The sequence below is a fragment of the Canis lupus genome, chromosome 11 (genome assembly GCF_011100685.1).
Source record: "Canis lupus familiaris isolate Mischka breed German Shepherd chromosome 11, alternate assembly UU_Cfam_GSD_1.0, whole genome shotgun sequence".
Lineage (NCBI taxonomy): Eukaryota > Metazoa > Chordata > Mammalia > Carnivora > Canidae > Canis > Canis lupus.
In genome coordinates, this window is record NC_049232.1 from 64,817,680 (window position 1) to 64,842,770 (window position 25,091).

General features: G+C 44.9%; 1 long non-coding RNA gene across 1 annotated transcript; it reads right to left on the reverse strand.

Annotated features, from left to right (window-relative positions):
* Positions 1-703: 703 nt before the first annotated feature.
* LOC106559500 lies at positions 704-24,406 on the reverse strand. The gene is made up of 4 exons (XR_005367141.1): positions 24,341-24,406; positions 8,051-8,512; positions 7,113-7,346; positions 704-2,931 (listed from the first exon to the last, which is right to left on the reverse strand). It is a non-coding gene; the product is annotated as an uncharacterized LOC106559500 (long non-coding RNA).
* Between the last annotated feature and the right edge of the window lie 685 nt (positions 24,407-25,091).

Sequence of the window (25,091 nt, forward strand, 5' to 3'; positions counted from 1 at the left end):
AAATAAATAAAATCTTTAAAATAAGTAAAAATAAAAAGAAAGATATGGCTGTGTTTCATCACTGTGTATTGGTGTCCAAAGTGGAGTGACTGAGGGATGCCATGTTTTTGCCCACTTTGGGCAGCCTGCTGACTTTAGTGTGGGCATGACCTCTAGGCCAGGGCGGGGCTTCTCAAAGTACCTCCTCCAGGTCACCATTCCTTCGGCATGCTTGGGCACACAAGGATCATAAGGCTGGCCAAATAGGTGTGAAATTCTCTTGGAAGTTCACCAAGCATTTGTTAAAGGAGTACTGAAGGCTCTGAGAAGCCCTGCAGTTAAGAAATGGGCTTGATTTTCTTTAATCCGGTTGCCTTGTCTTTATAAGGACATGGTGCCTGGACAAGTATGCGTCCCAGTCATTGCGTGCAGAACAGCCCTGGAAAACACAATAGGGACTTGGCTACAATGGAAAAAGACTGCTTTTCGGGCGGGGGAGGAGGGTAGGGGTCGGGGATGCTGCCGCTGGAAATATCAAAAGCTGGGGCGTGCTTTCGAAAATGGGAGACAAGGAGAAAAATAGTAGGAGAAGGGGGTGTCTAGATGACATTACTTTGGGAAACGCAGGGAGAAAACACAGGTAGTAACTGCACCGATGGGACACATTATCTTAATGATTATCTTAACTATAATTAAACACAACGTAAATTAAAGCAGACTTTAGGCACTTTCAAACCTTTACTAAAGAAATGCAGGGGATTAGGAGGGAAATGCAAAATAATATTGTCGGTGCTGGCAAGGTTGTGGTAAAACTGACACGCTCAGTTAATCAACGATGCAGTGAAGTCACACAACCAGTTGGGAGGTAACCTGTGGCGAGAACCGCAAAGATAAGTATCTCCTTGACGATTAACCCCACTAGGAGCAATCTATCCTAAGGAAATATTAAATGGAAAGCCTTACACTGAATTACTACCAACAAGAGCAAAATACCGGCGGTCTCTTAGGTTAAAGTTTCAAACGGGAGGTGTGAGGTTAGGTACAAGTGTCCTGTGGGAGGTGACTAAGTACCTATGGAATTAAAACACACTGGATAGGAGTGCGTTGGAGTCTCCGGAGGAATTTTAAAAACACAGATTCCGAGGCTCTCCCCCATTTATGCAAAATCTCAGTCTCTGGCTGAGAGGGCTCTCTCGCTGAGCCACTCCGTTTAGCTCCTCTTCTCTCAACCCCCATCTGCCATTTCTGCTTCCAGTTTAGAGTCCAGAGAAAGGAAATCTCCATGGAGGGCATTCTTTTTTTTTTTCTTTTTTCTTTTTTTTAAGATTTTATTTATTTATTCCTGAGAGACACAGAGAGAAAGAGAGAGAGAGGGAGGGAGAGAGGCAGAGACATAGGCAGAGGGAGAAGCAGGCTCCATGCGGGAGTCAGATGCAGGACTCGATCCTGGGACTCCAGGATCACACCCTGGGCTGAAGGTGGGCACCAAACTGCTGAGCCAGCTGGGGATCCCCCCATGGAGGGCATTCTTTTGTGCAAGGTCATAGGTCACTGTCCAGCCTATGAAGCCAGGGGCTCTGGGGTCAATGCCCAGCCCTGATCCAGCCAACGGCAGGCGGTTGACCAGAATAGTACAAAACACAGTCCCCTGTGTCCGCCTGTCTGTCTCTGCTCAGCAGGACCTCTGCACGGGACAATCTGCCTGGACTGCAAAGGCTACCATGAACACATCTGCAGCTCCTGAGGGTGGGGGGAGGGCAGGCGCAGGGAGCTGATTATGTAATTCCAAATTTCCAGTTGATAAGAAATCAGGCTGAGTCCTTGGATTGGGCCACGATAGAAAACCTCAGCAAGGGAGCCTGCCTTTCTGGGCCAAGTGCTCTGACAGAGAGAAACAAATATTCTATAGCCATTTCATAAACAACCACTGAGACAATTAGCACGTGTAACCTCCAGTAGCATGGACTTTTGCCTCCTACAAATTGCAGAGAGGTTGCTTTCGTTCATGTCGGGGTTTTAAAGTAGCACTTTCCCAAATTATTTTAGCAAATTAGCAGTTTGGAACATGACGCCCAGCTTCAGCCATCCTTGCCAACCTCATCCTGCTCAGAGAAAGCCACACTCAGTCTTTTCAAAGCAGATAGCGTAACGTTGCTTCTTGCTGAAGTTTGGCCAGTGGGGTAGGGTTAGCCGAGGAGAGGCTTTGGCCGTGGAGCTGCTAGAGACTGATGAACCAACAAGGAGAAGCTGAATGTGAGGGAAGCAAGAAAACAGAGAAGTCCAGGAGGATTGAAGCTGGTCCCGTGCGAGTGCTCAAGGCCGCATGAGTCCCGTGGCCGTGGGCTGCCTGCAGATGCAGACCGCTCCTCTTACTGCAGAAAGTTCTGTTGGGCAGGGCTGTAGAGCAAGCCCTGGTCTCTTCCCACCACCCCATCGCTGAACACTGGTCACACCGGGCCCACCTGCTGGGTACCGATGTCACAAAGCCAGCTTGGCAATCTCTTAATGGGTTAGCATTTGTGCTTGGAAATCCGAAGAGCCAGGGCCACGTGATAAAGGTCATCTGAGTAGGGACACTTGACCCTGTCAAGTCACTGCTCACAGGTTTCTTGGATGGAGAGCTTCCCTGGATTTTCTCTCATTTTGCCAAGAGGGAGGGTCAACTGGGTCCTCCTTTCCTTCTTTCCTAGCAACACAACCATTGCTATAATTTCAACAAGGTGGTGATTGGTTTTTGTGTCCCTATAAAGGGAGAGGAACCTTGAAAGAGGGAAGGAGTTTGGGGTCTGAATGTTATGAAGGAATGGGGGACACCTGGAAAGTTGTAGCTTAAAAATAAACCAAACCTGGAATCGAGTCTCACGTCAGGCTCCCTGCATGGAGCTTGCTTCTTCCTCTGCCTGTGTCTCTGCCTCTCTCTCTCTCTCTGTGTCTCTTATGAATAAATAAAATCTAAAAAAAAAAAAAAGGAAACAAAATTTAAAAAAAATAAATAAACCAAACTTCCCACTCCCACTGGGTCAACTACTACTAAGTACCAGGCTGCCCTGGGAGGTCTTGTGGGGGGATCATGTGAACCCCTGTCCCATCAGGATAAGCCTCAGGAGAGAGTTCCACTCAGCAGAGCTGAGCCCTCACTGGCAGATTACTGGCACATGCCCTAGAGGTGCCTGAGGCCTCACTTTCAGCTGAGTCTCCCCTTATTCGGGTCCCACTTCTGGAGACACAGGCCTAGCGGTTCCACTGCAGGGATGTGGGGCCTGGGACATTGGCTTGCTAGATGCTGCAGGTGCCTGCTTGCTTGCTTGCTTTTTTGTTTTTTTTTTAATTTTATTTATTTGAAAGAGAGAGAGAGAATATGAGCAGGGGGAGGGCCAGAGGGAGAGGCAGAGAGAGAATCTTTAACCACTCTCCCCACTGAGCTGGGAGCCCCAAGTGGGACTCGATCCCGGGACCCCAAGGTCACAACCTGAACCAAAGTTAGACCCTTAAAGGACTGAGCCACCCAGGTACCCCACTGCAGGGCCCCTTCTGCTTAATAGCTCCAAACCCAACTGCTCCCTCTTTTGCATTCCCAGCCTGCGTGAAACCTCAGAACGTGCTGAGCAGAGACCTTCTGATTGGTCTGGAGCAATCGAGCCAGCCCTGTTACAAAACACACTGATGATATCGACCAAGGTTTCTCATCTGAAAGGTTTGACTTTTTTCCAAGAGAAGCCTTAATAGATTAATTAGATCTTTGCCTCTCAGGGATTTGGCAAATAAACAATGATGCATTTATACCAATAATAGGTATAAAGAACTAGTGTTTTATCATCAAAATTAGCCAACTGGGGTTTAATATGAAGGGCAACAGGGAGTTAAAAAGTATGCATCGTGGGGAGGGTGGACAATGTTAGGCAGGGAGGTGAATTTACTGCATTTTTAACCCCCAGCCCTTCAGGTAAAATGTGGTCGAGGATAAATCTAAAGGCTTTTTATGCTTGGCCTCAAAGTGAGCCCATATTTCTTGCTCTTAAGGAAGCATAATGCTGCCCTGGATGGCCAAACAGACCTTGTTTCTCAGAGTTACAGCCCTCTCTAGCATTTGAATACATTGAAAATATTTATAAAATTCATTTGTTCTTGACATCTTAAGTCTCCAGTAATTTTTTTTTTAAGATTTTATTTATTTATTTGAGCGAGAGAGTGAGCAAGAGAGCAAGCTAGCAGAGGGTCACAGGGGGAGGGAGAGGGACAAGCAGACTCTGTGCCGAGCATAAGCCTGACGCGGGACTGGATCTCACAACCCTGAGATCATGACCTGAGCCAAAAATCAGAGTCGGACCCTCAACCGACTGAGCCACCCAGGCGCCCCCAGGAATGTTTTTTAATAGTAATTTTCCACTATGTGTTACTAGAACTAAGTGGAATGCCAAAATCGTCAGATGAAATTTCTGTGATTGAAAAATAAATTTTGTTTCTTATTACATTTTTATTTCTGATTATTTAAATAATGAAAGAGGGGATCCCTGGGTGGCGCAGCGGTTTGGCGCCTGCCTTTGGCCCAGGGCGCGATCCTGGAGACCCAGGATCGAATCCCACATCGGGCTCCCGGTGCATGGAGCCTGCTTCTCCCTCTGCCTGTGTCTCTGCCTCTCTCTCTCTCTCTCTCTCTATCATAAATGAATAAAAATTAAAATAATAAACAAAGAAAGAAAGAAAGAAAGAAAGATAGGAAAGAAGAAAGAAAGGAAGAAAAGAAAGAGAGAAAATGCAAGCAGCAAGAGGTCCAGCCCCTACATGGGTTAAACATTCCTTAACATGTGGTAACCAATATGAAAAATCTCCTAAAGTTTGTAGGAAATGAGAGTTTTCTAATGAGAAGGAAATTGTATTACGGTCTTAAGTGCATTTTGCTCTGTGATCCATGAAGGCCCAGCAAAGGGCTCTGGGGCCGATTCAGTATGGCCCCACTGTCTCCCCACCACCCCTGGCTCATTGTCTCACTCGCTGTCCTTTGACACATCACCTCCTCAGTGCCTCCAGCCCTTTGCACACAACAGTCCCTGTGCTTGTGGTGTCCCCTTGGCCCAGCCCTATTTTTTGACAGCTTGGCATACTCTTACTTACTGTTTAAAATGCAGACAGTAAGTGGGTGCTTTCAAAGTACGAAGTAGATCCACTAGCAAATATGACATACATAGCAGAGTGAACCTGTTCAGCTGGTTCCAACAGCTTCTCCAGGAAGCCTGGCTTCTCTGAGTCCTCAAGGGCTGAATCCCAGATGGGCCAGCTCCCTCCTCCCCCTGCCCCTTCCCCTGGCCCTCAGGAAAGCACTCCTGGGTTTCTGGGTACCATTCCTGAGCTTAGGCCAAGGTACCTCTGCAGATAGCTGTCAGGGTCTCCAAGGTGGCTGCTTTACCCTCCCTGTGGATTCCCACCCTGGAAATCTCTCTCCACAGGTCTTGCCGGATCCCTGGATGCACATAGAAGGCCTTGGTTCCTGGAGCCCTGCCCTAAGACTGCCTCTCCCTAGAGCCACTTCAGAAGGGGCCACAGACTTCCTGGTTGGCATTATAGCCACTCTTTGGGCCACAGTTAACTGTGGGATCTGGGCTTAACTCTCAACCTTGGATTGGTCTCTCAGTGGAAAGGCCTGAGGGCATGTTAACCCCAGTAAGTCAACATTGCATGAACTGCATTCTAGAACCAGAAATGAGGAAAGTGGTGGCCTACCTAGAGAAGGATTCTCTCCTGTAATTTCATTTTTTTTTTAAAGATTTCATTTATTTATTCATGAGACACACACACAGAGAGGCAGAGTCACAGGCAGAGGGAGAAGCAGGCTCCATGCAGGGAGCCCGATGTGGGACTCGATCCCAGGACTGCGGGATCATGACCTGAGCTAAAGGCAGATGCTCAATCACTGAGCCCTCCCAGGTGCCCCTGTAACTTCATCTTTTGAGTGACATCGACGAGCCAGAAGGAAAAGGGTATAATCCTTATTGAGCACCTATCTACTCTGTACTGATACAATTTTTTTTTTTTTTTTTTTTTTTTTTTTTGCATTTAATCCTCACAACCACCTAACTGATAGGATTGCTTCCCCCAGGCCTGCCTGTCACATTGGCAGGGCCAGTGTAAGTCCACATACCGCATACCACATGCTTCAATGTTTCAAAATTAAAAATCAAGCTAAGAAGTTGCTGAAATAAGTGCTAATCTCCTAAATTGACAAATATTTTCATAATGACCTGGGAGGCCAAGTTCCAATTTAGAATCCATAGCCTCATTAGAGTTCTGAGCTGAAGTGTGGGGAGGTGGGGAGAACCGCCCCTTCTCTTCTCAACCCGGACTCTGTCCTAAGCCACTAGGAGGACACAGCTGTGTGGAAACCAGATGTCTCTGTTCTGCCCACCTCCATCCCCGTCTCCTGCTCCCCAACAGCTGCCCTTGGCTTCCACCGGGCTTCACACAGGCAGCGTAGCATATCCTCATGAGCAGGGATCTGGGGAGCAGCCCCTACAGATCCTAAAAATGGGTACAAGCCATTTGGACAAGGGGATTTGGGGGATCTGGCTCCTTCTGTGTAGTCTAGATGGGGAGCATGGGTTTTAAGCAACAGGTCCTTTTGGTCTTATTAACCGCTCACCCAGCAGGGTGGCATTGAGGCAAAGGAACACCAGACCAGGACCCTATAGACTGAGAGGACCAGAGCAGGGAACCCTCTTGCCTTAGTCTAAAGAGTTTTTCTGACTTTATTAATCTCCTGCCCAAATGAGCGAGTCAACTATATAGCTGGCCAGGAGGGGGCCGATCCCTGGGAGGATGAACCCAGGTGCAAGAGGCAAATTCCCTAATCCAAGGGGAACACAAGATCTCATCTCAAGCCATGCAGGGTTGACAAAGCAGCACTCTGTACTCTTGATCACCCGCTGAGTCCCTAGATGAGAAACAGAACTCTGAAGGGTTGAACATTTCATGACTGTCCCGTGGCTAGTAAGTGATGGAGCTTGAACCCAGGAACCCACGCTGATCTAACCCCGGGTCCCTGCTCCTGCTGTGCCCTACACTACAGTGTCTGTGGTTGACAAGAGGAAAGGATGCAGAAAACAGAGGGCAGCATTTTGAGGCTCTGGGATGTGACGAACCTGGGCTTTCCTGCTTGCGAGGCGAACAAAAGTCCAGTCCAAGGGGCTCCTGGATGCTGGTGCCGCTGCCCAGGTAAGCTCCTGTTCTTGTCTTCCCGGCTATCCTACTGCATCTAAAATTCAGCCTCTTCCCCGAGGGTGCATATCTGATGTCCATCCAGCTTCTCGATCTGCTATCTTCCAGTTTTTGCTTTGATGCACTTTGACTTCGTCTCTCAGTCTTCCAAGCCAAGCCTGTTTAGTGAAAAAAGGGTGGCCCCAGATGTGCCAGCTCACAAAGCCTTTCTCAGATGGGGGTAGCTCACAGAGCACAGTGACTCAAGGTATTTTTTTCCCTCATTAATTCCAACTATTAACATTTTAACTTGTTTATAGATCTCTAATTGGCTTTGTCAGTGAAGGCCAGAGTACATTATAAAGCAAGATTTAAAGAAATCAGATACCTAAGTACAGACTAGAAATATGGCCATTAAATTTATATGGCCATCAATCCATTAAAGCCTTGGCCTTCTTTCATTATTCTTTTAAGCTCAATGGTTCTCAATCTGGGCTATGCAATGGGATCACCTTGGTTGCTCCAAGAACCATTGATGAATGGGTCCCACCCCCAGGCATTTTGATATGATTGTTCTGGGAGTGGGAATTTCATTTTTTTTATTTAAAAATTTTCCAGGTGATTTTAGGCAGTTAAGATTGAGAACCACAGATTATTATTATTATTTTATTTATTTATGATAGTCACACACACACACACAGAGAGAGAGAGAGAGAGAGAGGCAGAGACATAGGCAGAAGGAGAAGCAGGCTCCATGCACCGGGAGCCCGACGTGGGATTCGATCCCGGGTCTCCAGGATCGCGCCCTGGGCCAAAGGCAGGCGCCAAACCGCTGCGCCACCCAGGGATCCCCACAGATTATTTTTTTAAGGGAAATTCTTACCTGAACCCCATCTGTGTTGCTTTTAGCATTTAAAAGTGTGGGTCCTTGAGCTTGGCTAGATCCACCTTTCCCAAAGCTTCCTATTTCTGCCTACTATAAACATCCACTGTCTTCCTAGGTACCTGCGAGTACTCTAGCACACAGTCAAAACTTCCTATATTTATAGTTTAAGGAAAGGAGGTCTTAGTTTATCGCCTGCACAAATGAGCACATCAAGGCTGGTGACCCAGGAGGGGCCAATCCCTGAGGAGATGGAGTGGCAGGGAAGAGGAGGCAAAGTCCGTGGTCCCAGGGCAACAGACCATGCCATCCTAATTCTCGGGGGATGTCGGGTTGCCACAGCGGTATTCCACATTCCCAGGGCACTTTCTTTCTCTTCTCATCTGCATTTGCCCAGCCACTGTTGGCTGCATGGGTCTGGCAGGCTTTCCTTGTGTTGGACTCTTCTGCTATAAGAACCATCTAGAAAAGGTGGGAGGGGAAAAAAAAAAAAAAGGAAAAGGTGGGAGGGATCGCAGAGGATCTAAAGCCTGGGGAGCCCCTGCCTCCACCTCCTCCAAGTAGGTCAAGAGTCCTAGTCACATGGCTTGCCACCCACTTGTTGGCTGGTGACCCTGAGCCTTGGGCTGAGGACAGTTACCCCCAACAGTCTCTCTAATACAGTCATTACAACTGCAGAGAACTAGTACAACAAGTTCCACAAGATCTGGCCTGGGGCTCTGGGAGCTCACGGGGACTGTGGCTCCCTGGGGCTGGGGTGGGGCCTGCTTCCATAGCCCTCTTCACCGGCTGAGCTTGGCCTTTGTGGTCACCCATTGGTCATCTAAAGATCTAAAGATTCATGACCACACTTGTCAAAATTACCAACTGAGCTCTGCTCCTGACCCAAGATGGGACCAGGCCTGAGAAGAAAATGCTCACATTGTTTCCTCATGAGATCAAGCATAGCTTTGCCAGTGGTGAGGGGAAGCCCTCAGATGCCTTTAATATTTCTTCCAGTCTTGGCAGGTTATTTTCATTCTTCACCAGGACACAGAAAACTATTGTTTTTGAGAACTCTCAAGCTCCCTCTAGTGTGTACAATATATTGGGCATTACTTGAGCGTAAAAACTTTGAAGGACCTAAGGAAGTAATTAGAAATTTGAATGAAGACTTACGAATTATAATAACCATTGCCATGCCAGTTATGATAGCAAAAACATAGAAATCACCTAAATAAGGGCAGGGGAAAAATAATCATGCCACATTACGGTATAGAACTTTGAAATATGATTTTTAAGAAAGACTTTAAAAACACAGGGAGGTCGGGGCAAGATGGAGGAGGAGTAGGGTCCCCAAGTCACCTGTCCCCACCAACTTATCTAGATAACTTTCAAATCATCCTGAAAACCTATGAATTCGACCAGAATACATAGCTGGAATGCTACAGAGAGAAGAGTTTGCACTTCTAACAAGTAAAACTAATTTTTAGCCACTCTGCACTGAGTAAAATGACTAGAAAGAACTCACCACAAAAGAAAGAATCAGAAACAGTGCTCTCTGCCACAGAGTTACAGAATTTGGATTACAATTTGATGTCAGAAAGCCAATTCAGAAGCATAATTACAAAGCTACTGGTGACTCTGGAAAAAAGCATAAAGGATTCAAGAGACTTCATGACTGTAGAATTTAGATCTAATCAGGCCGAAATTAAAAATCAATTAAATGAGATGCAATCCAAACTGGAGGTCCTAACGATGAGGGTTAATGAGGTAGAAGAAAGAGTGACATAGAAAACAAGTTGATGGCAAGGAAGGAAGCTGAGGAAGAAAGAGAAAAACAATTAAAAGACCATGAGGAAAGGTTAAGGGAAATAAATGACAGCCTCAGAAAGAAAAATCTACATTTAACTGGGGTCCCAGAGGGTGCTGAGAGGGACAGAGGACCATAAAGCATATTTGAACAAATCATAGCTGAGAACTTCCCTAATTTGGGAAGGGAAACAGGCATTCAGATCCAGGAGATAGAGAGGTCCCCCCCCTAAAATCAATAAAAACCATTCGATATTTAATGAAACTTGCAAATTCCAAAGATAAAGAGAAAATCCTTAAAGCAGCAAGAGACAAGAGATCCCTAATTTATATGGGGAGAAATATTAGATTAACAGCAGACCTCTCCACAGAGACCTGGCAGGCCAGAAAGGGCTGGCAGGATATATTAAGGGTCCTAAATGAGAAGAACATGCAGCCAAGAATACTCTATCCAGCAAGGCTCTCATTCAGAATAGAAGGAGAGATAAAGCACTTCCAAGATAGGCAGAAACTGAAAGAATATGTGACCACCAAACCAGCTCTGCAAGAAATATTAAGGGGGACTCTGTAAAAGAGAGAGGACGCCCAAAGAAATAATCCACAAAAAGAGGGACTGAATAGGTATTATGATGACACTAAATTCAAATCTTTCAAAAGTAACTCTGAACGTGAATGGGCTTAATGATCCCATCAAAAGATGCAGGGTTTCAGACTGGATAAAAAAGCAAGACCCATCTATTTGCTGTCTACAAGAGACTCATTTTAGACATAAGGACACCTACAGCCTGAAAATGAAAGGTTGGAGAACCATTTACCATTCAAATGGTCCTGCAGGGGTAGCCATCCTCATATCAGATAAATTAAAGTTTATCCCAAAGACTGTAGTAAGAGATGAAGAGGGACACTATATCATACTTAAAGGATCTATCCAACAAGAAGACCTAGCAATCATGAAAATTTATGCCCCTAATGTGGGAGCTGCCAAGTATATCAATCAATTAATAACCAAAGTAAAGACAATACTTAGATAATACACTAATGCTGGAAGACTTCAACATGGCACTTTCTACAAATCACAGATCTTCTAAGCACAACATCTCCAAAGAAACAAGAGCTTTAAATGTTACACTGGACCAGATGGATTTCAGATATTTACAGAACTTTACATCCAAAAGCAACTGAATACACATTGTTTTCAAGTGCACATGGAACTTTCTCCAGAATAGACCACATACTGGGTCACAGATCAGGTCTCAACCAATAACAAAAGATTGGGATTGTCCCCTGCATGTTTTCAGACCATAATGCTTTGAAACTCGAACTCAATCACAAGAAGAAATTTGGAAGAAACTCAAACACGTGGAGGTTAAAGAGCATCCTGCTAAAATATGAAAGGGTCAACCATAAAATTGGAGAAGAATTAAAAAGATTCATGGAAACTAATGAGAATGAAGATACAACCGTTCAAAATCTTTGGGATACAGCAAAAGCAGTCCTGAGAGGGAAATACATCGCAATACAAGCATCCCTCAAAAAACTGGACAAAACTCAAATACACAAGCTAACCTTGCATCTAAAGGAACTGGAGAAAGAACAGCAAATAAAACCTACACCCAGCAGAAGAAGAGAGTTAATAAAGATTCGAGCAGAACTCAAATGAAATAGAGACCAGAAGAACTGTGGAATAGATCAACAAAACCAGGAGTTGGTTCTTTGAAAGAATTAATAAGAAAGATAAACCATTAGCCAGCCTTATTAAAAACAAAAAAGACTCATTAGTAAAATCATGAATGGAAAAGGAGAGATCACCACCAATACCAAGGAAATACAAACGATTTTAAAAACCTATTATGAGCAGCTATACACCAATAAATTAGGAAATCTAGAAGAAATGGATGCATTTCTGGAAAACCACAAACTACCAAAACTGGAACAGGAAGAAACAGAAAACCTGAACAGCCAGGGAGGAAATTGAAGCAGTCATCAAAAACCTTCCAAGACACAAAAGTCCAGGGCCAGAAGGCTTCCCAGGGGAATTCTATCAAACATTTAAAGAAGAAACAATACCTATTCTACTAAAGCTGTTCCGAAAGATAGAAAGAGCTGGAATACTTCCAAACTTGTTTTATGAGGCATCACCTTAATTCCAAAACCAAAGACCCCACGAAAAAGGAGAATTATAGACTAATATCCCTGATGAACATGGATGCAAAAATTCTCAAGATACTAGCCAATAGGATCCAACAGTATATTAAGATGATTATTCACCATGACCAAGTGGGATTTATCCCCAGTATGCAAGGCTGGTTCAACACTCGTAAAGCAATCAACATGATAGATCATATCACAAGAGAAAAAACAAGAACCATTTGATCCTCTCAGTTGATGCAGAGAAAGTGTTTGACAAAATACAGCATCCATTCCTGATCAAAATTCTTCAGAGTGTAGGGATAGAGGGAACATTCCTCAGCATCTTAAAAACCATTTATGAAAAGCCCACAGCAAATATCATTCTCAATGGGGAAACACTGGGAGCCTTTCCCCTAGGATCAGGAGCACGACAGGGATGTCCACTCTCACCACTGCTATTCAACATAGTACTAGAAGTCCTAGCCTCAGCAATCAGGCAACAAAAAGAAATAAAAGGCATTCAAATTGGCAAAGAAGAAGTCAAACTCTCCCTCTTTGCAGATGACATGATACTCTACATAGAAAACCCAAACGACTCCACCCCAAGATTGCGAGAACTCATACAGCAATTCGGCAGTGCAGCAGGATACAAAATCAATGCCCAGAAATCAGTGGCATTTCTATATACTAACAATGAGACTGAAGAAAGAGAAATTAAGGAATCAATCCCATTTATAATTGCACCCAAAAGCATAAGATACCTAGGAATAAACCTAACCAAAGAGGGAAGGGATCTATACCCTAAAAACTACAGAACACTTCTGAAAGAAATTGAGGAAGACACAAAGAGATGGAAAAATATTCCATGCTCATGGATTGGCAGAATTAATTTTGTGAAAATGTCAATGCTACCCAGGGCAATTTACACGTTTAATACAATCCCTATCAAAATACCATGGACTTTCTTCAGAGAGTTGGAACAAATCATCTTAAGATTTGTGTGGAATCAGAAAAGACCCCGAATAGCCAGGGGAATATTATAAAAGAAAACCAGAGCCAGGGGCATCACAATGCCAGATTTCAGGTTGTACTACAAAGCTGTGGTCATCAAGACAGTGTGGTACTGGCACAAAAACAGACACATAGATCAGTGGAACAGAACAGAGAACCCAGAAGTGGACCCTCAACTCTATGGTCAACTAATATTCGACAAAGGAGGAAAGACTATCCACTGAAAAAGGACAGTCTCTTTAATAATTTGTGCTGGGAAAATTGGACATCCACGTGCAGAAGAATGAAACTGAACCATTCTCTTACACTGACACAAAGATAAACTCAAAATGATGAAAGATCTAAATTTGAGACAAGATTCCATCAAAATCCTAGAGGAGGATCTATGAAGGCAAGGGAAACAAAAGCAAAAATGAGTTATTGGGATTTAATCAAGATAAAAAGCTTCTGCACAGCATAAGAAATAGTCAACAAAACTAAAAGACAACCTACAGAATGGGAGAAGATATTTGCAAATGACCTATCAGATAAAGGGCTAGTTTCCAAGATCTATAAAGAACTTATTAAACTCAACACCAAAGAAACAAACAATCCAATCATGAAATGGGCAAAAGACATGAACAGAAATCTCACAGTGGAAGACATAGACATGGCCAACAAGCACATGAGAAAATGCTCTGCATCACTGGCCATCAGGGAAATACAAATCAAAACCACAATGAGATACCACCTCACACCAGTGAGAATGGGGAAAATTAACAAGGCAGGAAACCACAAATGTTGGAGGGGATGTGGAGAAAGGGGAACCCTCTTGCAACGTTGGTGGGAATGTGAACTGGTGCAGCCACTCTGGAAAACTGTGTGGAGGTTCCTCAAAGAGTTAAAAATAGACCTGCCCTACGATCCAGCAATTGCACTGCTGGGGATTTACCCCAAAGATACAGATGCAGTGAAACAGCAGGACACCTGCACCCCGATGTTTCTAGCAGCAATGGCCACAATAGCCAAACTGTGGAAGGAGCCTCGGTGTCCATCGAAAGATGAATGGATAAAGAAGATGTGGTCTCTGTATACAATGGAATATTACTCAGCCATTAGAGACGACAAATACCCACCATTTGCTTCAACGTGGATGGAACTGGAGGGTATTATGCTGAGTGAGGTAAGTCAATCAGAGAAGGACAAACATTATATGGTCTCATTCATTGGGGAATATAAAAAATAGTGAAAGGGAATAAAGGGGAAAGGAGAGAAAATGAGTGGGAAATATCAGAGAGGGAGACAGAACAGGAGAGACTCCTAACTCTGGGAAAATAACGGGTGGTAGAAAGGGAGGTGGGCGGGGGATTGGGGTGATCGGGTGACAGGCACTGAGGGGGGTACTTGACGGATGAGCACTTGGTGTTATGCTATATGTTGGCAAATCGAACTCCAATAAAAAATATACAAAAAAATAAAAATGACTTGTAAAAAAAAAGACACAGGGAAATGTTCGTGATGCAAGGGTGTTAATGAAATTATATATACACTGAGATACAAATAGTGTAAAAAAACATAAGTAAGATGGGGAGGTACAAATAGGGGGAATGCAGAGGATTTTTAGGAAAGTGAAAAATATTCTGTACACTATTATATTGATGGGTACAGGCCATTATACATTTGTCCAAACCCATAGAATGTACAACACGAAGAGTAAACCCTCATGTAAACTATGAACTTAGGTGTTTATGATGTGTCAATGTGGGTTCATCAAATGGTAACGAATGTACCTCTGGGGGGGATGTTGATGATGGGGGGACTGGGGTATATGGGAAATCTTTGTACCTTCCTCTCCATTTTGCTGTGAATCTAAAATTGCTCTAAAACAAGGAAAGTATTGGGGCAGCTGGCGGCTCAGTTGGTAGAGCCTGCAGCTCTTGATCTTGGGGTTGTGAGTCTGAGCCCCATGTTGGATGTAGAGATCGCTTAAAAATAAGATCTTTAAGAAAAAAAAAGTATTTTTAAAAGTTCTGGAAGAAGATAAAGGTGATGCTTATACAACATTGTGAATGTATTTAGTGCCACTGAATCATATACTTAAAAAAATTGTTAAAATGGTGGGGCACGTGGGTGGCTCAGTGGTTTAGCGTATGTCTTTGGCTCACTCAGGTCATGATCCCAGCGTCCTGGGATCGAGTCCCACATCGGGCTCCCTGCAGGGAGCCTGCTTCTCCCTCTGCCTGGGTCTCTGCCTCTCTCTGTGTGTCTCTCATGAATAAATAAATAAAATCTTTAAAAACTTGTTAACATGGTAAATTTTATGTTGTTTATATTTCACCACAATTAAGAAGAAAACCCGTGTAACGTGTGCTCAGAAAAATCTTGGAAAGAAATCCTCCAAAAATGTTAGATATCTTTAGGAGTAGCATTATGGATGATGTTTATTTTTCTTCTTCAATCTCTGTCTGAAGGGCCCACACTATGCATGTAAAAATGTAATCAGGATATGGAATCTGTAATCTGGAAAAAGTTATTCTATCAGGGTCTCAGTAAGAAACAGATGATACACTCATATCAGAATAGTTGGGGGAAGGTTCCCTGATAAAGGGGTTAGCTACAAAGGTACAAGGGAACCTCAAGGGATGCTGTGAGACCTGAGGTACAGGAACAGTGAAGCTGGGGCACCTGGTGGCTCAGGGGCAGAGCTCTGCCTGAGCCTTTGGCTCAGGGTGTGATCCCAGGGTTCTGGAATCGAGTCCTGCATCAGGATCCTCACAGGGAGCCTGCTTCTCCCTCTGCCTGTGTCTCTGCCTCTATGTCTCTCATGAATAATAAATAAAAAATTTTAAAAACCTTAAAAAAAAGAAGAAACAGTAGAGCTGGTACCATCTCTAGGCTGAAAAGAAGGGGCAAAAAAGGAGTTAACAGAGAGCAGGAACCTTCAGTTGGGGCAAAAGCCCACTAAAGAGTCACGCACCTCCCTCCTGAGCTCCTGCTAGAGATCCCCGCTAGACAGGGCCCGCTCCTGGAGGCCAGGGCCCGCTCCTGGAGGCCAGGGCCCTAGACCGCAGCGCATACTGGTTGGCATTATGAAGCTCAGAGCAGAAAGGTAGAGTGACCGGAGGGGCACGTTGAAGACAGACAGTAGTAGAGTTTTTAATAGGAATGTTGAAGTTTTGGAAAGGACAGATGCTCCTCTGTCCCCTAGGAAGCTTCTGACTTGCGTTGTTTTCAGAGTTTCATGACCAGAGCAACAGAAGCAGTCAATGTTTAAAGAAGTCTTTCTCCTTTGCTGTGCATAAATTCTTGGGCCCTTTCCCAGAAAAGACTTTCCAGAATAATTGTCCTAGAAAGCTGCACATAGACTGCCTGTCTCTGAATTGCCACACATTGGCGTTAATTCACAGTTCCCATCACCTACCCGCAATGACGACGGCTAGTCACAAAAAAGCCCTTGGCGTGGAGTTAGAAGATTCTAGGCTCAATTTCCAGCTCTAGAAGGTTCTCTCCGGTTACTAGTGTTTACTTGAGGTGTTAAAACATCAGGTGGAATGACTCATTCACTCGTAAGTTGCCTAACACACATTTAACACACTTGTCCCAGGCTCTGTAGGGGCGGGTGCTAGAGCGATACAACAAACACTTACTAATGACCTCAAATGGATCACGTTCTAATGAAAGAGATCGGTAACACAGAGCTATAATTTAAGGATGGAATAGTGTAATTAATGGTAGCTGCTGCATCAAACAAACTTGCCAAGAATAGTGGCCGATCATGAAACAAAGCCAGGTTTTTTTGTGTTTTTTTGCCCATGCAAAGTCCAATGCCGGTTAAGAAGCCCCCTTCCGTCTCATAGCCACACCATATAGGACACATTATGGTCGCAGTTGGATAAGGAGAGGTGAAGGGGTACCTTGGCTCTTAACTGCCTTCGCCCAGAAATAACACACATCACTTCTGTCCATAGCTCACTGTCTAGACCTGGGTCACCTGACCACCCCTAAATTACCATCTGTGGAGGTTGGGAAATGCAGGGGAGCTCACAGACACCTCGTGGGTGGGTCTTTGTCCCCGCGGGTAATGCGACGATACCAGTGAGCAAGGAATCATGTATTAACCAGGATTCTTTGGATTCAAGTAACAGAAACCGGCTTGAGTTAGCATAAACAAAAAGGGAAGTTTATTATAAGAGTTTTAAGGATTTGGGGTGGTCCTCAAGAACCAAATGGCAGAAATGCAACTGAACGTCAGGCAGGGATTAGAATCAGGAGATGCAGAGCCACTGCAAGATTTCTCTTGCTCTGGTACCATTTTGTGAAGAGAAAAGGGAGTAAGCTGGCTGTTCGCTTCATGGACAATCCATTAGGTAGGTGAGCTTTGCAGGGAGTTCGGGCATTCCTGATGGTGGATATTTAATCCACGTTAGGGAGAGAGAGAGAGAAAGGCATTCCAAAGGAGATGATGTCTGCCCAGTTGTTTTTTGTCATTTTAATATGTATTTTTATCGTGGTAAAATTGCCCTGAATTTTGAAGGCTAAGAAGGCATTTGTTGGGTGAAGACAAAGAGCAAGGTCTTTCCAGGCAGCAGATGCAAAGAAATGGACACACAAAAGAGCTTGGAATATATGGGAAAGTACAAGCTTATGGCTAGAGTTTAGGGTAAAGTGACAGCACTACTAAGTTGACTCCCAATATATGGTCACCCTTCTTTTTCCTTGCTGATAAGGATCCTTGATTTTAGATCCTAGAGGCATCTGTAGTACCATTTCCAAGGTGATCATGACAAGGAGATCTAGGCCAATTATGACCATTTTGTTCCTCACTTTTTAGATCCCTTTGGAGCTAGTGATGGCCATGTGATTTTTCTCCTGGCCAGTGAGATCTCAGCAGACTTCAGCTAAAGAAAGGGTGCTTCTGGAAAAGTCTTTTATTGCCATGATAAAAGAAAAGAGATGCAGCAGGGATGGCTCCTTGTCTTTTTTTCCTCTTTCCTGCTTTATGTGATGAAGCATTGACTGGAACCATGGCAGCTATCTTGAGTAATGAAGCAAGAAACGTGAGGATAAAGACGTCATGCCAGTAATAGCACAGAGAAAAAAGAAGGAGCCAGTGTCTCTGACAGCATCGTTGAGAGGCCAAACCATTGCCATCTATTTCTCACCTCTAGATTTTTGGTTGTGTGAGAAAAATAAACCCTCATCTGTTTAAGCTCTGTATTTCAGGTACTTGTGGATCACATCATGTCTCTAAATCGCTGATTCCCATCACATATATGTTTTGCAAATACTTTCTCCCAGTCTCTGGTTTGTCTTTGGTTTTCTTAACAATATCTTCCGAAGATCAAAAGCTTACATTTTGACGAAGTCCATTTTATCAATTTTATTTTTAAAGTTTGTGTTCTTTGCCTACACCCAAGGTCACAAGCATTTTTCTCTTTTTCTTTTTCCTAGGAGAGTTATAGTTTTAGCTTTTATATTTAGAACTGTGAATGCTTTTTTTTTTTTAAAGATTTTATTTATTTATTCATGATAGTCACACAGAGAGAGACAGAGAGGCAGAGACACAGGCAGAGGGAGAAGCAGGCTCCATGCAGGGAGCCCGACGTGGGACTCGATCCCGGGTCTCCAGGATTGCGCCCCGGGCCAAAGGCAGGCGCCAAACCGCTGCGCCACCCAGGGATCCCTGTGAATGCTTTTGAGTTAATTTCTTACGTGGTTTGATATATGGGTCAAAGTTAAATTTTTCCATATGGATACCCAGTTGTTCCAGCACCGCTCGTTGAAAAGTCTATCCTTTCTCCATTTAAAATGCCTTGGCTTCTTTGTCTAATCAATTGACCACATTAGAATGGGGCTATTTCTAAAATCTCTATTTTTTCCATTGATTTTTGTGTCTACCTTTATGCTAGGGTCTCAGTGACTTGATTATAGTACATTAGAGTGTATTATACATGCAGTTGATTTCTTAATTTTATTTTCCAATTGCTCGTCTCAGTATAGTAATGCAATTAGGTTTTGTATCTTGGCCTTGACTCCTTTAATCTTGATGGATTCACTTATTATTCTATAGCTTTTTTTCTTTTGTATATTCCTTATGATGTTCTGTGCACACTTTCATGATGCCCACAGACACAATTTTTCCTGTATGTAACCTGCTGTTATCCTTGTCACTGTCAGGATTTATTCCTTATCACTGGCTTTAGTTGACTTTAATGTAGCTCAGCATAGCCTTCTTCATGTTCATCCTGTTTAATGTCCACTGAGTATCTTAAATCTTGAAATTTATGCTTTTAACCAAATTTGGAGAAATTTCAGCCATTATTTTTTCAAATATTTTCTCTGCTCCACTTCCTTCTCTCCTGTCCTGGCACTCCAATTATATATGACAGACCACTTGATAGTATCTAACAAGCCCTGAGTCTCTTCTTTATTTTTAAAGATTCTATTTATTATTTATTTGACAAAGAGAGAGTGCACAAGTGGGCAGAGCCACAGGAAGTGGGAGAGGGAGAAACAGGTTTCCCGGTGAGCAGGGAGCCTGACGTGGATCCCTGGACCCTGAGATCATGACCTGAGCTGAAGGCAGATGTTTAATTGACTGAGCCACCCAGGCGCTCCCTGAGTCTCTTCTTAAAAAAACAAAAAAACAAAACCAAACCCACACAACCTCTTTTTCTCTGTGTTCTTCATATTATATAACTTTTGTTGCTCTACGTTCAAGTTCACTTACTCTTCCCTCTGTTATTTTCACTTGGCTTTTAAATCTATCCATTACATTAAAAAAAATTAAAATAGTGTGTGTTTAATTTCTAGAATGTCCATTTCATTGAAAAAATCATTTTGATTTTTCTTTCCCTATTGAGATTTTCTAGCTTTTCATCCATCAGAAGTATATTTTTTTTTATTCCATTGTGAATAGTTGTAACGGCCATTGAAAAATCCTCATCTTCTAGTTCTAACATCTGGATTATCTTGGGGCTGTTTCCAGTTACTTTTGTCTTGAGAATGTGTTCCATTTTCCTTGTTCATTACACACTGGGTTATTTTACATTGTAAATTGGACATTATGAAAATGGGAAGTCATGTTGTACGATTTCCCTGCCCCAGAATCTGCCTGATTTCTGGTCCCCCTTCTAGTGATTTCAGGGAGCTGTTCATTGCATCATGCCCAGATTTTATAGCTGTGGTCTGTAGGATTATTCATCTAGCAAGATCTTATTTAATCAGATTTTTAATTCATTCATTTCGCCCTGACAGATCTCACCTCAAGGACAAGCTCTACAGTTTTCATGTTCTGCCACTTGGCTTCTCCAATGCTCCTGGGAAGGATGGTTTACACATGTGCAGCCCAGAAGGGTGGGGGAGTGTGGGCCTTCTGGGGCAGCCATCATATAGTGGGGGATGGGAGTCAATGGATAAATACTTCTCCATGTTGATTTTAGAGTAGATAATTCCTGTGTGCTCCTCAGGGGGGGCCATAGCAAGACTGAGGTCCAATGGCCCCAGTGGTGACTAACATAACATACTCTTCAACTGTCTTTTCCCACTTTCCCTGTTTCACTTTGTCTGGTACCTCTCACTTTTGGGGTCAACTCCCAAATAAACTATCTGCACTCAAGTTCTTGTTTCCCTTTCTGGAGGGATCCCAGGCTAATGCTCAGTTGTCAATCACGTTACTCCTCCTGTAGCCCAGAGCAACAGTATCTGATACAGATTCATATCAGAAGAAGATGAAGTACAAGAGCTAGGTGGGATTCTGGTTTTAAAGGCTTGCAATGCCATCTAAGAAGTTTGGTCCAGAAGAAAGAGCCGAAGGATACTTGCTATGAAATGGACGTGATCCAACTATTTACAGTCTCTTATTGTCCCAAGATCTGAAGACTCTCTGACTTGCTATCTCTGAATTTCAGTTTCTCTCATTAATACATTGAGAAGAGTAGCACTTTCCTGTCTATTTTGCACAGTTGTTACAAAGACCAAATTAGATAATGCATATTCCACAAGGAGCTAAATGAAAGTAGGGTGTTACTACTATTACTTCGATCTGGTGTTATATGTTAGTGTGGGAAATAAACATTGCAATATTAAAAAAAAAAACAACAACCCATATTTACCTAATAGAATTTCCAACTGGGGCAAAAGTAAATTTTGAGGGACTGTGCAATCCAAATATAATTTTAGGTTGTATCTACAAGACAACAGAATAATAAGCAAACTCTAATATACCTGTAAGGAATTGTGGATTCTACAACCAGGGGCTTAAACAGATAGCGGTGGGCCTTCTAAGACTGGCATGGCAACTCTCTGATGTCCCAGACTTCTATCGTTCTGCTGCCAACTTGAGAGCATGGCTTCTATCTTCCAAGTCCCAAGATGGTTATTGCAGCTTCAGGTCTCGTGTCGACTTTCAGGCAGGAGGAAGGGAGTGGGAATGGACAAGTGTGAGTCTTCAAGTTGAGTCAATGCTTTTGCTCCAAAAACTTTCTCAAAGTCTCAGCTAAGGATTTCTGTTTGTGTCACACTGGCCACCCTTTAAACAACGAATGCTGGGAAATATAGCCTTTTAGCTGATAACAAGTCATCCCCAAATAAAATTAAGGTTCCCTCAGTAAGAGAAAAGAAGAGAATGGGTACTGGGCGGGCAGTTACCTGTCTTGGTCATAGATGGTGTCTCAGAAAGAGCCCTGGGGGCAGCCCGGGTGGCTCAGCGGTTTAGTGCCACCTTCGGCCCAGGGCGCGTTCCTGGAGACCCGGGATCAAGTCCCATGTCAGGCTCCCTGCATGGAGCCTGCTTCTCCCTCTGCCCGTGTCTCTGCCTCTCTCTCTCTCTCTCTCTCTCTCTCTCTCTGTGTGTGTCTCTCATGGATAAATAAATACAATCTTAAAAAAGAAAGAAGGAAAGAGGCTTGGGTCAAATCCTGTATTCAAATGCTACTTTTGCTCTTATTTGTTGGCTGACAGGGCACATTGCTTTTTGAGATTCGATTTCTGCTTCTGTAAGATGCTGTTAACAACTTGTACTTTGGAAAGATTTGCACCATACAGAATCATTTCGGGGATTCTGCGAGTATTCCATGTAATGTGCCCAGAACGACGCCTGGCACAGGAGAGATGCTCAATGTTTCTGTTGACTCTAACAATACTCTGCGCCAGGTGCTAGGCTAGAAGTGAAAAAACACAACAGCACATAATCTCTGCCCTCCAGGAATTCTAAGTGCGTGTGTGTGTGCGTACGTGTGTGTGAAGACGTGTCACACCGTGCCATGCTACTCCACGCAGATTCTTTCTTCAGTGTCCCTGCTCCTGTACCCCAGTCGCTGGGAAGAGTTGCTGCTGATGGCTCCCAGCTGTGCACTTCAGGGGACATTGCCTTCAGCTGCTGGGGACCACCTGCCCCCCATTAGGCACCCTCCTATGGGGTGGTCCATGGCCAAGGACTGGCTGATGCACGGATCAAAAGCCCAGCCCCTTTGTCTTGATTTTGGGACAACTCTCAAGGGCCATCCTGGCTCTGGAATTCCCTGGAGGATCAACTGAGGCTCAGTGGCAGCTGCATTTCATTGTTTTTCCCTCAACGCAGTCCTTCTTCCTTCACTTCTCCCTGGCCTACCTCCCGGAAGCTTCTCCAATACCTCTTGGGCACACAGCCTGCCTCAGAGCCCGTTTCCTGGAAACCCGACTGTGCTACATGACAAGGTACCCACAAGAGATTTCTCAGGTGTCTTCATTACAGGGGCCGGGCCTCGAGCTGGAGAGGCATGAGCCACCTGCTCTGGTCTCTCTCACCACCCCTCGCAGCTCCTGCGCACTGCCGCTTCCGAGAGCCAGGCTGGCCCGTGACCTCTGGTAGTCCTGGTGCCATCTCAGAACTTCTTTTACTTGACCTCCCACCGCTAACTCCCTCATTCTCTGGGCATTTCTGTACGAGTCCCTGCAAGAAAGCACCAGCTAGGCTCGGCCCACCTTTGCAGGTCAAGCACCCCACAGGCTGTCGGGGGGCCTCTAGATTGGCTGGTTGAGGGGTCATGCACTCACCACTGGTCAATCAACTGTGGTTGGGGGGAGCAGGGGGTGCAGAAGGGACCGTGGCCCAGGGCCTCCCCCTGAGCAGGGCTCAGCGGGGAAGGTAGGTGTCGTGGGAAAGGTGTCCAGTATATTATAAAGGGTGCTCCCGGAGCAAGTGAGGCCCCTGAGAGCCCGGGAAAGGGTGACAGCACCGTGCCAGGCAAAGCAAGAAGGCGGGGCTGCTGCCCCTGTGTTCTCGGCTAAGGAGAAAACCGGCTTGATCTGGAATGAAGGGGTGAGGGTGGCAGAGGGAAGAGCAGGTGTGTGTGGAATGAAGCCACGTGGGCTGGCATGGCCCATCTCAAGGGCAGTTGAACTGCAGATAGGGGACAACGGGGACGGAGGCAGAGGGGGGACCCAGGGCCACTGCAGGAGCGAGCTGGAGCCAGCGGGCAGTCGGATGTCCCTGGGACGGATGCGGTTCCCTGTTGTCACATACAGAACGCCTTGTGCCCCGGGGGGCCCCCGCTGGCCCGGGGAGCAGGTGATCGCAGTCCATGCGCCACCACTTTGCGTGTTTTCTTCCCCTGCCCGAGCTCACAGCAGCAGCCTCCTGCTCTGCAAGATCCCCGCCGTGGAGGTTTCTCCGCTGACACATCCCCACGTCCCAGGATGCTTGCGGCCCCATTTATACATTGCTTTGATCCTCTTACAGACTAGGAGAGAGGGTGATAGGTGTCATCTGCTCTTCCAGGCACAGTCTGTCGAGGTGGCCACCTGCCTCACGTGGCTGTTTGCATTTAATTCCTAACGGTCTGCCCCTCAGGAGCGCTCACATTCCAAGTGCTCAGCAGCCCCATGTGTCAGTGGCCTGGATGGTAGAGACAGAGCACATGTTCATCATCCTGCCCAGTGCTCCTGGGTGGTGCTGCCCTTGGCTGGGAACTTGAGCGTGTGTCTGTCCAGCTCCTTGCGGCAGGCCTCGACCTCACAGCAGGGCCAAGGACCTGGCATGTCATCAGTGAACCATTGTGGGACAACTGAGTTGACTGACAGTCTCCACTGACAAGGGGGGAAAGAAGATTCGGAGAGATGCTACTTTCAGGGGTGGTGGAGCAGATATGCGACCGAGCAGGGACTCCGGCCCATCCTTCCCCGGCCAGCACACTGCTTGTTCAGTCTCTCCCTGCCCCTGCTTTATTGGCCCCCAGGCTCTGACAGGAGAAGGTGGGTCCTCCGTTGTCACCCCAGCAACCTCCCACCACCTGATTGGAAAACCACTTCTAAAAAAATGGCTTATGATGTTTTCCCCTAAGGTGAAGGGAATAGAGAATGTGGCAAATACAGGCAAGGAGAAAGAAAAGTTACTCATACCTGTTAACGCAAAAACTGGCTCAGTTAACATTTTGGTACATGTCCTCCAAATGTCTTTTCAGTACTGTTAAAAAACAAAATTCAAAGCAGTAAATTTACACATCTGGGGCGCCTGGAAGCGTCTGATTCCTGGTTTTGGCTCAGGTCTTGATCTCGGGCTGAGATCACAGCCTGAGGTTGGTCTCCACACTCAGTGTGGAATCTGCTTGGGATTCTTCTCCCTCTCCCTCTGCCCCTCCTGCTTGTGCTCTCTCTCTAAAATAAATAAATAAATCTTTTTAAAAAGCTGGCTTTATTAAATGACCCATGAATTGGACAGCATCCCATCTAGCAAGTAGAGAGATGCTCCGAGGAGTTGCACAAAATGGAAGGTTTTTATAGGAAGGAGGCTGGGCCAAGGAAGTTATTAGCAAGGGAACAGGATTGTATCCAGGGAAGGTCACTTGCCTTTAGGGGGAAGAGCAGAGGGTCCTCTCATGCAGATGACCTCATCTTCATTTAGGGGAAAGAGAGAGCTCCTGTGGCTGGTCCCCTCATTGGTGCTGATCAGAAAATTTCTGACTGGCTGGTTCAGACTCACCCCCTGGGGAATGTTGAAACTGCAATTAGATTAGATATTAAGCCCCCGGTTTGGGGATTTGGTCTAAATGATGCCATTTGGGGCACGTGGTTTTAACAATATAGAGGTGTATTGTTAAAAAGAGGTTTTCCACGAGTCTATGTCATTTGCTTTTGAAAACATATTTTTTAA